The 17,534-nt window shown below is 51.7% G+C and overlaps 1 pseudogene; it reads right to left on the minus strand.

The window, feature by feature from the left end:
* Window positions 1–8,043: 8,043 nt before the first annotated feature.
* On the minus strand, window positions 8,044–9,130 carry LOC119924294 (annotated as a pseudogene).
* Between the last annotated feature and the right edge of the window lie 8,404 nt (window positions 9,131–17,534).

Raw genomic sequence — 17,534 nt, forward strand, 5'->3', positions numbered from 1 at the left:
ACACTGCTGGTAACTGGTGGAGGCGTGATTTGAACTCATGACCTCTGACTCCAAAGCCCGCTCTCTTTACACAGTGACAAGTTACTTCTCTAATTATTTTTGTCTTTCTATTTACATTAATCCCTGATCCAGAGCCTTGGGAGACGTGGCTGCTCCTCCACAAAACCCCTGCAAGTGAGTAGCTTACAGACTATTTTTTTCCTGGTGCTTCCTTTCCCTTTTTCTCTATCTAGTCCTTCTCATAAAAAAAGGAAAAATTGTAGAAGGGTTTTAATCCAAAACCCCACAACCTCCCTGTTATTAAAACGAAAATCATTCCCCTCAAATGAAGCCTGCAAGAGCAAGCGCTTTGTTGGTGCAAATGGCAGAACAAATCTGTTGATTTGTGCCCACGATCACAAAACCGATTTTTAGGTGGCTACATATATCTGGTGCCCGTAGATAACCAAATAAGTGCTTTGGGCGCCAAGGGGAGGAGTGTCCGTCGGTCGAGGGTATTGCCGATGCCCACACATGACCGAAAGTGCGATTGGGGGCCACAGGGTCACAGGGTAACCTTAAATAACCGTGTGGGGACCTAAACCCGTTTTCGGTCCGCAGTGGTGCCCAAATTAATTTTTGGCTGGTAATTTGGATTTCCTGATGGGAGGAAAAAGGGTATCAATATTCTGGATGTCCAGAGGTACTTCGCTTTCCTTGAAAGTCGATGGAGATCACTCTGGAAAATGGAACTGACTCGGTTGTGTTGCCCAGCTAGCCCTGTGTCCACCCCAGTGCTGGACGGAAGGTGGATGGGCCATTCAAAAAAATTCCGAAAACACGAAAAATTTTTCGTGCCGGCAATTCCCTTTGTCCAACCTCTAGAGGAACCACCTCCCTTCCCGGGACACCATGGATATTAATAGTCAGATGATGCATTGGCTTTTTGATTTCCTCTTTAATTAAATAAATTTAAGAGGAAATCAAAACGCCAATTACTTTTCATTTCGGTTCCTTTTGTGGTTCTGAGGTTTCTAAGACATGTTTTAAACCCCTCTATTCTTTTGGGGGCAATCGTGGTTTTTTTAATTTTATTTGCCTGTGGGATTTAGGACACTCTTCCCGGGTCCACCTCTTGGGGTGGACAGTTGAAAATCGGCAGGGTCCCAGTTCCAGTCTCGTTGGGTCCTCTCTGTCCAACCCGAAAGAAATTTGATTTAATTCCCGCCTCATGGGGACAGGATGTTGGATAGGGGAACTTTTAGTTCGGTTTATTTTTCCTTCTTTTTAAATAATCAGCTAGGCCGTACCCTAGCTCTCCCATTCCCTGGGTCCCTTGGAGTACCCGAGATTCCTTTTCGGTCCTTCCCCACTGGGTCTTCCATGCCACCCCCTGCCGAGGAAGCCCCCCTCCACATCCCATGCACTCTGCCAAGCAGGTACGGTGTTTGTTTTGCAAAGTTTGAGCCGCTCACGGGCACAGTCCCCTCCAATGGTGGCCCACTACTCAGCTTCTCCCAATGAAGGGATTGCCAGGCGGCTGAGTCCCGCCCCTTCCCTATTCTATATAAGGCCCCCAGAGGTGGGGCCTTCTCCCGGTTGCTGCTGTTTCAGTATCTTACCAATGCCTGCCGTCCTCTCTGTATTGCCGTGTCATGGTGAGTGAGGGTAGGGGGCTTATTTGACTTTTTCACTGCTCTCTGGGGATAGGGGCTTTGGCTCTGTCGGAGTTTGTGTTGTTGATCCTGAGTCGGGTCGTGGGCAGATACCTGTATGTGTAGTTTCTTTGTGTGGAGGGGACCGTCTCGAGTTTGGTCCGAGAGGTCAGAATGACCCACCTGCCTCAGATACGGTATGGCTGCACGAGTTCCATTGGAATAATAATTCCATCTAATGTAGTACCATTTATTAAGGACTTATTGCGTGCAAACAACTGTTCTGAGCGCGGCAGAAGTTACAAGGTAACAGGGTTGTCCAACGCAGCGCTCACAGCCTTAATCCGCACTTTACCGATGAGGGAACCGAGGCACAGAGAAGTGAAGTTAGGTGTCCAAACTCACAGAGCCGGTAATTGTTGGAGGCGGGATTTGAACCCATGACCTGTGACTCCAAATCCTGAGCTCTTTACACTGTGACAAGTTGCTTCTCTAATTATTTTGGTCTTTCCTATTTAGATTAATCCCTGACCCAGAGCCTTAGGAAACGTGGCTGTTCCTCCACAAAACCCCTGCAAGTGAGTAGCTTACAGACTTTTTTTTTCCTGGTGCTTCCTTTCCCTTTTTCTCTATCTAGTACTCCTCATAAAAAAGGAACAACTGAAGAAGGCTTTTAATCCAAAATCCCGCAACCTCCGTATTTTTCAAACGAAAATCACTCTCCCCAAGTGAAGTCTGCAAGAGCAAGTGATTTGTTGGTGCTCATGGCTGAACAAATGTGTTGATTTGTGCCCACGATCGCAAAACCGATTTTTAGGTGCCTACAGACATCTGGTGCCCGTAGATAACCTAATGAGTGCTTTGGGCTCCAGGGGGAGGAATGGCCGTCGATCTAGTGTATTGTCGTTGCCCACACATGCCCGAAGGTGCGAATGGGGGAACAGGTTAACCTTAAATAACCGTGTGGGGACCTAAACCGGTTTTCGGTCCTCAGCGCTACACAAATTGATTTTTGGCTGGTAATTTGGATTTCCTGATGGAAGGATAAATGATATCAATATTCTAGATGTCCAGAGGTACTTTGATTTCCTTGAAAATCGATGGAGATCACTCTGAAAAATGGAACAGCCTCAGTCGGGTTGCCCTGCTAGCCCTGTGTCCACCACAATGCTGGAAGAAAGGTGGATGGGCCATTCAAAAAAATCCCCAAAACACGAAAAACTTGTTCGGTTCGGCAATTCCCTTTGTCCATCCTCTAAAGGAACCACCTCCCTTCCCGGGACACCATGGATATTAAGAGTCAGATGATGCATTGGCTTTTTGATTTCCTCAAATTAAATAAATTTAAGAGAAAATCAAAACGCCAATTAATTTTTCATTTCGGTTCCTTTTGTGGTTCTGAGGTTTCTAAGGCATGCTTTAAACCTCTCTATTCTTTTGGGGGCCATCGTGGGTTTTTTTCAATTTTATTTCCCTGTGGGATTTAGGGCACCCTTCCAGGGGTCCACCTCTTGGGGTGGACAGTTGAAATTCGGCAGGGTCCCAGTACCAGTCTCGTTGGGACTTCACTGTCAAAACCGAAAGAAATCTGATTTAATTCCCGCCTCATGGGGACAGAGTGTTGGATCGGGAAACTTTTAGTTCGGTTTATTTTTCCTTCTTTTTAAATAATCAGCTAGGCCGTAACCTAGCTCTCCCATCCCCTGGGTACCTTGGAGTACTCGAGATTACTTTTCGGTCCTTCCCCACTGGGTTTTCTATGCCACCCCCAGCCGAGGAAGCCCCCCTCCACATCCCACGCACTCTGCCAAGGAGGTACGTTGTTTGTTCTGTAAAGGATGAGCCGCTCACAGGCACAGTCCCCTCCAATGTTGGAACACTACTCAGCTGCTCCCAATGATGGGATTGCCAGGCGGTTGAGTCCCGCCCCTTCCCTACTCTATATAAGGGCCCCGGAGGTTGGGCCTTCTCCCGGTTGCTGCCGTTTCAGTACCTTCCCAGTGCCTGCCCTCCTCTCTGTATTCCCGGGTCATGGTGAGTGAGGGTAGGGGGCTTATTTTGACTTTTTCACTGGTCTTTTGGGGTAGGGGCTTTGGCTCTGTCGGAGTTTGTGGTGTTGATCCTGAGTCGGTTCATGGGTAGCTGCCTGTAGGTGTAGTTTCTCTGTGCGGAGGGGGCCGTCTCGAGTTTCGCCCGAGAGGTCAGAATGACCCACCTGCTCCAGTTAGGGTATGGCTGCACGAGTTCCATTGGAATAATAATTCCATCTACTATAGTATTTATTAAGGATTTATTATGTGCAAAGCACTGTTCTGAGCGCGGCAGAGGTTACAAGGTAATCGGGTTGTCCAAGGCGGGGCTCACAGCCTTAATCCCCACTTTACCGATGAGGGAACCGAGGCACAGAGAAGTGAAGTGACGTGTCCAAAGTCACACAGCCTGTAATTGGTGGAGGCAGGATTTGAACCCATGACCTCTGACTCCAAACCCCGCGCTCTTTACACTGAGCCACTCTGCTTCTCTAATTATTTTTGTCTTTCTGTTTAGATTAATCACTGACTCAGCGCCTTGGGAGACGTGGCTGTTCCTCCACAAAAGCCCTGCAATTGAGTAGCTTACAGACTTTTTTTCCCCAGGTGCTTCCTTTCCCCTTTTCTCTATCTAGTCCTCCTCATAAAAAAAAGAATAACTGTAGAAGGCTATTAATCCAAAACCCCACAACCTCCCTATCTTTAAAACGGAATTCACTCTCCCCACGTGAAGCCTGCAACAGCAAGCGCTTCGTTGGTGCTCATGTCAGAACAACTCTGATGATTTGTGCCCATGATCGCAAAACCGATTTTTAGGTGGGTACAAATATCTGGTGCCCGTAGATAAACTAATGAGTGCTTTGGGCTCCAAGGGGAGGAGTGGCCGTCGGTCGAGGGTATTGTCGATGCCCACACATGTCTGAAAGTGCGATCACTTTCAGGGTCACAGGTTAACCTTAAATAACCGTGTGGGGGCCTAAACCGGTTTTCGGTCGCCAGCCGTGTCCAAATTGACTTTTGGCTGGTAATTTGGATTTCCTGATGGGAGGATAAAGGATATCAATATTCTTGATGTCCAGAGGTACTTTGATTTCCTTGAAAATTGATGGAGATTTTCACCCGCCAGATCCCCTTTCTAGCTACACTGCTCTGTGAAAGGTGAAGCTGTTGGTCTGCTTCCCCCTACCCGGGTCAGCAACCTCAGGAGATCACTGGACTACCGACGTATCCTGAAGGAGGGAGTTCATTGGTGGACACTTAGATTCAGGCTCGGAAGAAGGAAGCATACAGACCCAGTGAGTTTGGTCATGAAAACTATGGCTTTACTGCGAAAACCTACGTAAAGGCTAAGGCTTTGATGCATGTGTCTATGGAAAAGCTATGGCTTTACTGCATAAACCTACAAGAGCTGTGCATCCGTTTACAAAACATGCTCACACCTCAAACGAAAGGTATTACATCCTTTAGGGACCCAGTATCTCTCTCAATCACGGGGCGGTTTGAGCTCATGCCTCAAGCTCAATCTCAGATAGACAGGTCCTCGAACCCCTTTTGCTTTCTAGAACTTGTCGGGGCCTTTACAGAGCCTCGGGCCGGGAGTCCCAGGCTAAGCCAAAAACACTCTGGACTGTCCTAGCCTTCCCTCCGGGTTGCAAAGAGCAAGAGTTAGTTAGCCCAGGTGCACATTGTTTTGATGGGGGTGGGCGTGGAAGTGGCAGCTGGGCGTTCATATTCCCCGACCAACCAGGCGAGCATTCCAATATGACCGCCATGTTTGGAAAAGATTATCTGCCTGTAACTCATAACATCGAGCGTCTTCCGCATGGACCCTACTCTACATAGAAACATGTTTTTGTGGACGTGGCAGACGGGGAATATATAGGGGAATTTGGGTGAGATGTTTCGGCCCTGTTAAGTGTAACCTTGAGCCATATCTGCAAGGTGTGGCCTCTAACTACAAGTCTTTGTTACCCATACATAAACAACTCAGAGCATGTAACAATTTCCTCATAACAGAGGAGAAGGAGGGCCTTTCCAAAATGGGGTCGGTTTGGCTAGCTCTGGTTGGGAGACTCCAAATGCATCCCGACCGGTCAGCTCCAGTGTTGCTCTAGGCAGAGCGCGTTCAGGTGGATCTTCTTGGAGAAGCAGCGGGGAAAAAAGCTATAGAGAAAGCTGGAGAACAACAGAGCACGACACTATTTAAGCCATGGCTTGAGCGAGGAAAGTCAAAATATGCCAGGACCAATGGGGGAGGCAACAGTGGGGAAACACGAGGAAAGGAATTCCCAAATAACTTCCAGTTTCTCGGAATCTATTCGGTCCTACCCGAGTCCTGTAGACATACGGGACCAGGTCTCCCGTACCTTGGCCGTCTGGTTTTGGAGGGCAAATCCAGTGTGAGCTGCTCGGACGATATGCACAACGAGCTTGGCCAAGTCCTCCTCGTATAGTTTCTTGTGTGAAGCCGGAGCCTACATTCCTAGTCTGACATCCTTCATTCATTCATTCATTCATTCAATCGTATTCACTGCGTGCTTACTGTCAGCCGAGCACTGTCCTAAGAACTTGGAGAGTACAATACGGCAACAAATAGCGACAATCCTTCCATAACGGGTTCAGAATCTAGAAGGGGGGAGATAGACAACAAAACAAATGGACGGGCATCAATAGCATCAATAGAAATGAATAGAATTATAGATGTATGCACATGATCAATAAAATCAGTAGAATTATAAATATGAACATGTATACACAAGTGTTGTGTGGTGGGGAGGGGTTGTAGAGTAGAGGGAGTGAGTAGAGGCGATGGGGAGGGGAGGAGGAGCAGAGGAAGAAGGGGCTTAGTCTTGGATGGTCTCCTGGAGGAGGTGAGCTTGTGAGGGTCGCGTACCTATGGGGATGAAGAGAAGGAGCCCCATGTGGGACAGGGACTAGGTCCAACCCGATCTGGTCTTATCCACCACAGTGCTTAGTACAGTGCCTGGAACATAGCAAGCGACTAAAAAATACCACAGTTATTATTATTAGACTGGGTTCCCCATGTGGAACAGGGACTGTATTTTGACCTGATGATCTTGTACCTAGCCCAGTGCTTAGAACAGTGCTTGGCACCTAGTCAGCGCTTTACAAATGCCATCATTACAATTTTTCAGACCTCCAATCACCTTCCTGAAAATGAAGCGGAAGCTGAGCCGATTTTTGAATCCTACTCTCTTTAGCGCTCGGTAAAGTGCTCTGCCACCAGTAGGCACTCAATAAATCCCATTGATTGGCCAAAGAAGCAGATTCCCCCGAGTCACCTGGAGGTCTTGATGGCAGTCATCCAGCAATTCAGGACTAAGGGCTAGACCAACCTTAGTTATTTATATTATAAACATATCTTATAGTAATGTAAATATTGTGTACTCTAGTTTGTGAGCTCTTTGTGGACAGAGAATGTGTCCCCCAACTCTGTGATATTGTAGTCTTTCAAACACACAGCAAGGTACTCTGCATGCAGTAAGCTCCCATGAAATCTGATGGATCTACCGATTACTTCTGCAATTCGGACACTCAATTTAGCTAATTGTTAGAAATGAAGGAAGAGCTTAATCTCTACCCATCGGGACGTATCCCCCTTTCTTCTATCCAACGCTTTGGCACTGGTCCAACCGTGGCCCAGTGGGGCTCTTGACGGCCCTACAGCCAATGCCTTATCTGGACAGGCATGAGGGGGATCCCATTTCCTCGCTTCCATGATATTCTTCTGCGGTTTCCAACAGCAGCGTACATCAAATAGGACAAAGCGAAATAGAATAGGAAAACTCACGCACAGTGGTTCCAGGGAAGAGAGGATATCCACTCCCAAGGATGCCAAGCGGTTTTCAGCTTGTGGACCTGAACCAACCTATCGTGGAGTGTTGGGAATAACCACTGTCTGCATGACCACCATTGCTGCTCCACTCCGATGGGAACACGGCCGATTGCATCTCCCAGGCCACAGCCGTGGCTTGATCCAGCCACTGGGCTAAAGTGCAGGAACAGTAATAGAGTAAACTATCACGACAAGTGCTGAGGACACGATCTGCACATTTTTCAACTCCCGCGTGCAGAGGCAGAATAAGAATTATGGCTTGAGGTTATTCTTAGTGCTCCTAGGCCGGGGGAGCCTGTGAGAACGAGGGCCAGAGCCAAGTGTGAGGCCCGAAAGGCCACAAACTGGTGCGGACAATAAACCACCCCCTGGGTCAGAGACCTCCACGAAGATGCCGAGATCTCCCCACGGACGGGCTATAAACCGCAGGACCATCAACCACCGCCCGGGTCAAGGACCTGCCCTCTTCCCATCTCCTTCCCCTCCTACACACTCCACCACGGGTTTCTCCCGAGGAACTAACCTAAGTGCGGGTGGCAGCTCTGGAGCTGCAGGCAGCTGTGGCCGGCAGCTGGGTGACGGAGGAGGAAGACTGCCTCCAGCAGGAGCTGATCCGCTGCCTCCTCCCTGCTCTTTTCCACTTGAAAGACGAGCACTCGACAGTGGGCAAAGTGAGTCTCCCCGACCCTGCACAGTCCCCTTCATCTCGGTCCCTCGTCCTGGCCTCCTCTCCCCTCTAAAACTCTCCCTCGGATTCTCCATTTCATAAAAGCCAGATACGTATTCTTCTGGCTGGCCCAGAGCATCGACTGGGGGTACACCCAAGTAGTTGGATGGACACTAAGCGGAGAGGAGAGGGAGAGCATGGCCTATGGTACCATCTGGGAGGCCTTGGTGAGTACGACTGGGTTGGGTGGGGGACTGGAGGGGCGTCCTTGAGTCTAAGGGGGAATTGTGGGCCCGGATGTCTCCTGGGAGGCACATCGATGGGATATCGGGGGTAATTAGCATGTGCAGAGCACTGTTCCCAGTGCTTGGGAGAGTTCAGTTGAACAGCTAGTGGACACGGTTCCGATCAGCAATGACTTCCAGACTAGAGGGGTTGATTAGGGAAAGGGACCAGGAGGAGGTTAAGAGCCCAGTGCCCTGGGGTGGAACGAGGTTTTGGGGACTTGAGGGTGGGCATCTACAAGCCTGTTGGGGATGGGCAGGGGTCTCTCACTCTCCTTCTCTTCCTGCTCAGATGGAGAGCTTTGAGGACAACCATCCCATTTTCTTGTCCCAAGCTCTGGCTTATACCAACTGCCCACAACAAGATGTGAAATTTACGGCCATGCTTGTCTTCAGTGAGTGGAGAGTGGAAGGCATTGGGGAAAGAAAAGAAAAGAAACAAAAAACCAACAAAAAAGCGTCATGTTCTGACCCAGCCCCTTTTCTTTGCCGAATCCCAGATGTGGCCCCTCTTGGTTCCTCCTCCATGCCTCTGGGGACTGGATATGGAAGCCGAGCGGCGATAGTCCTTCTAGGAAACGGGCGAATGGATGGATAGGCAAACAAATTAGAAAATAAAAATACAAACCGTCGGAACCATCAACCACCGCCAGGGACATGAACCTGCCCCGTTCCCATCTCCTGCCCTTCCTACACACTCTAACGGGAGTTTCTTCTCAGGAGAGACCCCAAATACAGGCTGCTCCCGTGGAGCTGCTGGGAACCGTGGCTGGTCGATGGAGAAGGAAGCCTGCCAACTGCAATATTGATGTTCCACTGCCTCCTCTTTGTCTTCTTCCACGTAATGGACCAACACCCTACAGTGAGCAAAATGCGTCTTCCCCACCTTCTGCAGTCCCTGCCTATTTTGGGCGACTGGTCCTCCCCTCCCTCTTCCTCTGACACCTCCCCGCCCCCTGCAACCCCCATTCTTGTTCTCCATTTCCAGAAGGCCATCTGGAAGGCCTACAGATCTTCTTCAGTATACACCATCAACATCAGTCTGGATAATCTGGGGCTCTTCGATGAAGACTTGGAATTCCTTTCCCAGGGTGAGTCCCAATCGTAGTCTGTCTGTCTGTCTGTATCTCTCTCTCTATGTTTTGTGCTTCCTCGTCCGTCTTCCTTTCCTTCCTTCCTATCCTTCTGAACTTTCGCGGCCACCGACCCGGCTGTGCCATAACCCAGAGGGGGTCGCTCCCCCTGGGTTCGTGGCATCGGCTGTCCTTCCCTATAACGTCACCCACGCAACGAGTCACAGGGCTTCCCCTGTACCCGAGCGCAGCTTTCCTTCAGCCGGCGCTGCCTTCGCTCCCTACACTCCCCCGGCAGACGTCTCTCCCCCGGTTGTCCCTGCCCTGGGGTCCCAAGCCCCCATCCTGGTGTCAGAAGCTCCCCACTCATCTCTTACCCCTCTCACACACTCTACCGGGGATCTCTCCTCAGGAAAGTACTCAATTGGGCCGGCCGCATCCACGGCTCCCACAGAGCTTGGGGAATCTGCAGCGCTTCCCCAGCTCATCACCTCAGCGGCGACCCACGGCGCTCCCACACCCTCCCCCAGGCACTTTGTCTCCCCATCTGCCAGCGCTGTCCTTGCCCCGGAGATCTCAGTACCCCTGCCATCTCTGCCCTAGGGTCCCCAGCCCTCGCCAGGGTGCCAGAAGACCCCCACCCATCTCCTGCTCCTCCTACACACTGCACCGGAGATTTCCCCTCAGAAGAGACCCCAGGTGCAGGTGGCAGCCCTGGCGCTGCTGGCAGCAGTAGCCAGCGGCTGTGTGATGGAGAGGAAAGCCGGCCTCTGTCAGAAGCTGATCTGCTGCCTCCTTCCCGTCCTCTTCCACCTGAAGGACGAGCACCCAACAGTGGTCAAAGTGAGTCTCCCCCACCCTCCACAGTGCCCATCCTCTCTGGGCCCCTGGCCCTGGGATCTTCCGCCCTCTGACACCCACCCCTCGGGCTCTCCGATTCCAGAAAGCCAGATATATATTATTCTAGTAGGCACAGAATTTCGGCTGGAGGCACTACCAAGTAGTCGGGTGGATGTTGAGCTGGGAAGAGAGGGAGAGCACAGCCTACGGTACCATCTGTGAGGCCTTGGGGAGTACGTCAGAAATGGGCGGGGTGTGGGATTGTGCGTGCGGATCCCTCCTGGGGGACACATGGGTGGGATACCTTGGGTAATTACTGTTTGCAGGGCACTGTACCGAGTGCCTCAGAGAGTACAGTTAAACAGTTGGTGGACACGTTCCCGGCCTGCAATGACCTTACAGTCTAGAGGGGGTGATTTGTGAAAGGTACCAGGAGGAGGTTAAGAGCCCAGTGCCCTTGGGTGGAACTAGGAGTTGGAGAGTTGGGGTGCATCCGTAAGGAGGTTGGGGATGGGCTGGCGTCTCTCACTCTCCTTCTCTTCCTCCCCAGATTGAAAGCTTTGAGTATAGCCATCCCATTTTCTCGTCCCAAGCTCTAGCATATACCAACTGCCCCGAGCCAGATGTGAAATTTGTGGCCATTGTCTTCCTTGGTGAGGGGAGAGAAGAGAGCGCTCGGGAAAGAAAAAAGAAGCAAACAAAAACCTGGCAAACATGCTCATGATCAGGACCGGCCCCTTTTCTTAGACGGATCCCAAAGGAGTCCTCTCTTGGCTCCTCCTCCCTGTCTCCGTGGGATGGGCATGGAAACCGAGCGTCTGTAGTCCTTCCGGGAAGCGACTGGACGGATGGATGGGCAAACAAACGAGAAAATAATGGCTCTTTTCCTTTCCTCTCAGTACACCTCATCACCATCATTCTAGAAAGCTCGCTGCTCTCCGTTGAGGACTTGGGAATCCTTTTCCAGAGAGTCTCAAACATAGACATCCTCTCTCTCTCTCTCTCCCTCTCTGTCTCCCTCTCCCTCTCCCTCTCTCTCTCTCTCTCTCTGTCTCTCTCTCTCTCTGCCCTACATCTCACGTGCTCTTTACCACCACCCTTTCTGAAATTCAAACTCTAGAAAACGACTGCTCGACCAAGATTCGCAGATTCCTGAGATCCTACAAGAGGAGACTGGCAGAGAACGATGGCCAGTTCTTCTTCTTCATCATCATCATCATCAATCGTATTTATTGAGTGCTTACTGTGTGCAGAGCACTGTACTAAGCGCTTGGGAAGTACAAATTGGCATCACATAGAGACAGTCCCTACCCAACAGTGGGCTCACAGTCTAAAAGGGGGAGACAGAGAACAGAACCAAACATACCAACAAAATAAAATAAGTAGGATAGAAATGTACAAGTAAAATAAATAAATAAATAAATAGAGTAATAAATATGTACAACCATATATACATACATACAGGTGCTGTGGGGAAGGGAAGGAGGTAAGACGGGGGGATGGAGAGGGGGACGAGGGGGAGAGGAAAGAAGGGGCTCAGTTTGGGAAGGCCTCCTGGAGGAGGTGAGCTCTCAGCAGGGCCTTGAAGGGAGGAAGAGAGCTAGCTTGGCGGATGGGCAGAGGGAGGGCATTCCAGGCCCGGGGGATGACGTGGGCCGGGAGTCGATGGCGGGACAGGCGAGAGCGAAGTACAGTGAGGAGATTAGTGGTGGAGGAGCGGAGGGTGCGGGCTGGGCAGTAGAAGGAGAGAAGGGAGGTGAGGTAGGAGGGGGCGAGGTGATGGAGAGCCTTGAAGCCCAGGGTGAGGAGTTTCTGCTTGATGCGCAGATTGATCGGTAGCCATTGGAGGTTTTTGAGGAGGGGAGTAATGTGTCCAGAGCGTTTCTGGACAACGATAATCCGGGCAGCAGCATGAAGTATGTATTGAAGTGGAGAGAGACACGAGGATGGGAGATCAGAGAGAAGGCTAGTGCAGTAGTCCAGACGGGATAGGATGAGAGCTTGAATTAGCAGGGTAGCGGTTTGGATGGAGAGGAAAGGGCGGATCTTGGCAATGTTGCGGAGCTGAGACCTGCAGGTTTTGGTGACGGCTTGGATGTGAGGGGTGAATGAGAGAGCGGAGTCGAGGATGACACCAAGGTTGCGGGCTTGTGAGACGGGAAGGATGGTAGTGCCGTCAACAGAGATGGGAAAGTCAGGGAGACGACAAGGTTTGGGAGGGAAGACAAGGAGCTCAGTCTTCGACATGTTGAGCTTTAGGTGGCGGGCGGACATCCAGATGGAGATGTCCTGAAGGCAGGAGGAGATGCGAGCCTGGAGGGAGGGGGAGAGAGCAGGGGCAGAGATGTAGATCTGGGTGTCATCAGCGTAGAGATGATAGTTGAAGCCGTGGGAGCGAATGAGGTCACCAAGGGAGTGAGTGTAGATTGAGAACAGAAGGGGACCAAGCACTGAACCTTGGGGAACCCCCACAGTAAGAGGATGGGAGGGGGAGGAGGAGCCTGCAAAAGAGACTGAGAAAGAACGACCGGAGAGATAAGAGGAGAACCAGGAGAGGACGGAGTCTGTGAAGTCAAGGTCAGATAACGTGTTGAGGAGAAGGGGGTGGTCCACAGTGTCAAAGGCAGCTGAGAGGTCGAGGAGGATTAGGACAGAGTATGAGCCGTTGGATTTGGCAAGCAGGAGGTCATTGGTGACCTTTGAGAGTGCAGTTTCCGTGGAATGAAGGGGACGGAAGCCAGACTGGAGGGGGTCGAGGAGAGAGTTGTTGTTGAGGAATTCTAGGCAGCGCGTGTAGACAACTCGTTCAAGGAGTTTGGAAAGGAATGGTAGGAGGGATATGGGACGATAACTAGAAGGTGAGGTGGGGTCAAGAGAGGGTTTTTTTAGGGTGGGAGAGACATGGGCATGTTTGAAGGCAGAGGGGAAGGAACCAGTGGAGAGTGAGCGGTTGAAGATGGAAGTTAAGGAGGGGAGAAGGGATGGAGCGAGAGATTTCATAAGATGAGAGGGAATGGGGTCAGAAGCACAGGTGGCCGGAGTAGCACTTGAGAGGAGGGAGGAGAGTTCCTCTGAGGATACCGCTGGGAAGGATGGGGGAGTAGCAGAGAGTGTTGAGAGCCGGGGGGTTGGAGAAAGGGGGGAAGAGACTTTGGGGAGGTCGGACCTGATGGATTTAATTTTGTTAATGAAGTAGGAGGCCAGATCGTTGGGGGTGAGGGAAGGAGGAGGGGGAGGAACCGGGGGCCTGAGAAGGGAGTTGAATGTACGGAAGAGCTGGCGGGGGTGATGGGCATGGGTGTCAATAAGGGAGGAGAAATAGTTTTGTCTGGTAGAAGAGAGGGCTGAGTTAAGGCAGGAAAGGATAAACTTGAAGTGAACGAGGTTGGCATGGTGTTTAGACTTTCGCCAGCAGCGTTCGGCAGCTCGAGCATAAGAGCGAAGGAGGCGGACAGTGGCAGTGATCCAGGGCTGTGGGTTAGTGGTGCGAGAGCGGCGAAGGGAAAGGGGAGCGAGCGAGTCTAGCTGAGTAGAAAGGGTAGAGTTGAGAGCAGTAATCTGATCATCAAGACTGGGTAGAGAGGAGAGGGCGGCGAGGTGGGGTGTGAGGTGCTCCGAAAGATGGGGGAGACAGAGAACAAAACCAAACATACTAACAAAATAAAATAAATAGAATAGATATGTACAAGTAAAATAAATAATTAAATAAATAGAGTAATAAATATGTACAAACATATATGCATATATACAGGTGCTGTGGGGAAGGGAAGGAGGTAAGATGGGGAGATGGGGGGCGGAGGGGAAGGAAACCCTCTTCTGAGGGCTCCCATCCCGTGGGAGAAGACGAAGCCTAGGAGGGCGAGGTGGCAACAGGACTATCCTGGGGCTCCAGGTCTCAGGCAATGGGGGCTGCCTTGAGATGTGCTGTAGGTTCAGGTCTCCGAAGAATTGAGATGATTCTGGCCCCAGACAGCCATGTGAGAGAAGCAGGTTCAGGGGGCCCGGCCCTCTCCGTGAACCTCCATTTTTGCTCTGGACGCCAGCGAGATGGAGGCCAGGCCGGGGGTGGACTCTAACCCCAGGACTCGGGGATGGGGGAACTGGACCGCGCCAGTGTCAAAGCCCTACCTCCTTTCCAGGTTGGGACCGCCTTTCCGTCAGCCAGCGGGGTCGGTAAGGAGTGGGGGCGCTGACATTGGAGCGCCATTCAAGTCTGGGGGTGGGCCGGGGAGGGGGAGACCCGCCTACCAGGGTAGAGCTTGGATAGTTTTAAGTGCTGGGCTTGGGCACACTTCTGGTGAGGCATGGGTGCCCCAGGAGGGAGTTGGTATGGCATTCATCCATTCAATCGTATTTACTGAGCGCTTACCGTGTGCAGAGCACTGTGATAAGCGCTTGGGAATGACACTTGGATTGGGGCCAGAACTGGGTTCCAGCCTGTCCATTTGATGCCATCGGAGGAGGAGGAGGGCCAGGATCAGGTGGACGAGGACGGCTAATAACTGGTGGAGGAGGAGGGCCAGGACCAGGCAGAGGAGGCTGAGGCAGAGCCAGAGGAGGAGGACCAGAGCAAGCGGAAGGGGTGGGCCAGGGCCGTGGGAGGAGCGGGCCAAGGACCAGACGGTGGAGGACTAGGGCCAGGACAAGGGGGAGGAGGAGAGCCAGGGGTAGGCAGATGACGAGGGTCAGGACCAGGTGGAGAAGGTGGACTAGGACCAGGGATTGGATTAAGGCCAGGATCAGGTGCAGGATGAAGACCAGGACCAAGTGGAGGATGAGGGCCGGGGCCAGGAGGAGGAGGGAGGTGATAGGCACAGCAGGAAGACCAAGACCAGGGCGAGGAGGTGGTCCAGTACCAGGAGGAGTAGGTGGGCCAAGACCAGAGAGAGGTGGAGGATTACGACTAGATGGAGGAGCAGGGCCATAACCAGGTAGAGTACAAGGGACAAGACCAGATGAAGGAGGGGGCCAGGACCCGACAAAGGAGGAGGAAGGCCAGGACCAGGAGGAGAATGAGGGCATAAGATCAGGGAGAGACAGAGGGTCCGGACTAGGCAGAAGGGTAGGGTCATGACGCGTTAGAGGAGGAGGAACAGTCAGAGGTGATAGATAGTACCATGGGACGGAGGTGGACTAGGACCAGAAGGAGGAAGAGGGCCAAACCCAGACAGAGTAGTAGGAAATCGAGTGGCGGTAGTTCATCCAGAAAGCGAGTGCATGGATGAATGGACAAACAAAGGAGAAATTAATGGTTTGTTCCCTTCCCCATCAGTATACACCATCACCATCAATCTAGAAGCAGAGCAGGGAAGAGTGGGAGATCCCCTCCTTTTGACTGGTACCGACGGGAGGCACCTCAGTGCTCCTCCTCCAGAGTAATCCCTCCGGGAAGAGGATAGATGGATGGATAATGAAAATAGAAAATAACGGCATGGTTCCTGTTCCCTCGCCATTACCATCGGTCTGGAAAATCTGTGGTTCTCCGAGCAAGATTTGAAATTCCTTTCACAGCATGAATCCCAACCGTAGACTCTCTGTCTCCTCTCTCTCTCTCTCTCTCTCTCTCTCTCTCTCCCTCTCTCCCTCTCTCTCTCTCCCTCTCTCCCTGCCTCTCCATCTCTCTCTCTCTCTCTCTCTCTCTCTCTCTCTCTCTCTCTCTCTCTCTCTCTCTCTCACCCCCCCCCCTCTCGGTTTTATGCATCCTCCTCCATCTTACTTTCCTCCCTTACTCTCCTCTCTGAATACTTGCCCTCTGGGCCTCTAGCCGCTGTTTCCCCCTAGACTGTCAGCTCGTTAAGGGCAGGGAAACGGGTCTGCTCATTCTGATGGATTTTGCTCTCCCCAGCTCTTAGTACAGTGCGCTACACATAGTAACACCATCGATTGACTGATTGATTCGACAAATACTATCGATTGATTGATTTCTCTGACTTTCTTCCTCCTCTTTCCCTTCTCTCAGGCTCTTTCTCTGAGCCCCTTACCGTCTCCGCAGCCCTGGGAGGGGAAGTTGGAGGATGAGGCAGGGGAAAGGCAGGACTCCTCCCAGGTACCCGGCGTGAGGTAGAAGAGGAGGGCTGCTGAGAGGGTAGGGCTGCATCGGGTCTCACGTGGTTTTTGCCACCCACTTTTCAGAAACTGAAATTCTAAAGAACGACCCCTCGACCACGATTTGCCCATTTCTCAGCTCCCATACGAGAAGCCTGGAAGAGAATGATGGCCTGGGCTTGTTGTTAGTGCTCTCAGGCTGAGAGAATAGGAAGCCGGTGAGGACGAGGGCCGGAGCCAGGCCATAGGGAAAAGAGGCCACAAAATGGCACGGACCATCAACCACTCCTTGGGACAAAGACCTGTCTCAGGAGGCCGACATCTCTACAGCGAGGGGCCACAAGTGGCGCAGACGATCAACTGTGGCCCGGAACAATGACCTGACATAGGACGGTGATATCTCTCCTTCGAGAGGCCACAGACCGGTGCGGCCTTCAACCGTGGCCCGGAACACCAACCTGCCCAGGAATCACGAGAGCCCTTCGCCGACGGGTCACAAACAGGTGGGGAACATCAACCGTCGCTCGGGGCAGAGACTTTCCAGAGAACGCCGGACCTCTCCCCCGAGCTACCTCAGCCTGGTCAGGTCATCAACCGTTGGAATCCCTGACAACCGTCTGCCTGCCCGCCAGGATTATAGGACCCAGTGTTCTCGATCTCCTGCGGACGTGAAGTGGCTTTTTTTCCTCAATTTCTTCATCTTCCCACTTTCCCTACAGTCAGATCACCTCCCTTCTCTCCTTCTATATCCCAGCCCGCACACTCCGCTCCTCTGGTGCTAACCTTCTTACTATTTTATGGCATTTCTTACTGTACCTCGTTCTCACCTGTTTCGCCATTGACCACGTAGTACCTGGGGCCTGGAGCGCCTTCCCTCCTTTTATCCGCCAAAAAAACCACACTTCCCTCCTTCAAAGCCCTACTGAAGGCTCACATCCTCCATGAGGCCTCACCAGACTAACCCCCCCTTTTCCTCAGCTCCCTCAAACTTCCCCATCAGCCGGAGTCACTCCCTTGGCTCTTCCTCCCCTCCCACCCCACAGCACCTGTGCATATATGCATACGTATATATATATATACATATATATGTATACACATACATATA

This window comes from Tachyglossus aculeatus, unplaced genomic scaffold (genome assembly GCF_015852505.1).
Source record: "Tachyglossus aculeatus isolate mTacAcu1 unplaced genomic scaffold, mTacAcu1.pri scaffold_92_arrow_ctg1, whole genome shotgun sequence".
NCBI classification, from domain to species: Eukaryota; Metazoa; Chordata; class Mammalia; order Monotremata; family Tachyglossidae; genus Tachyglossus; species Tachyglossus aculeatus.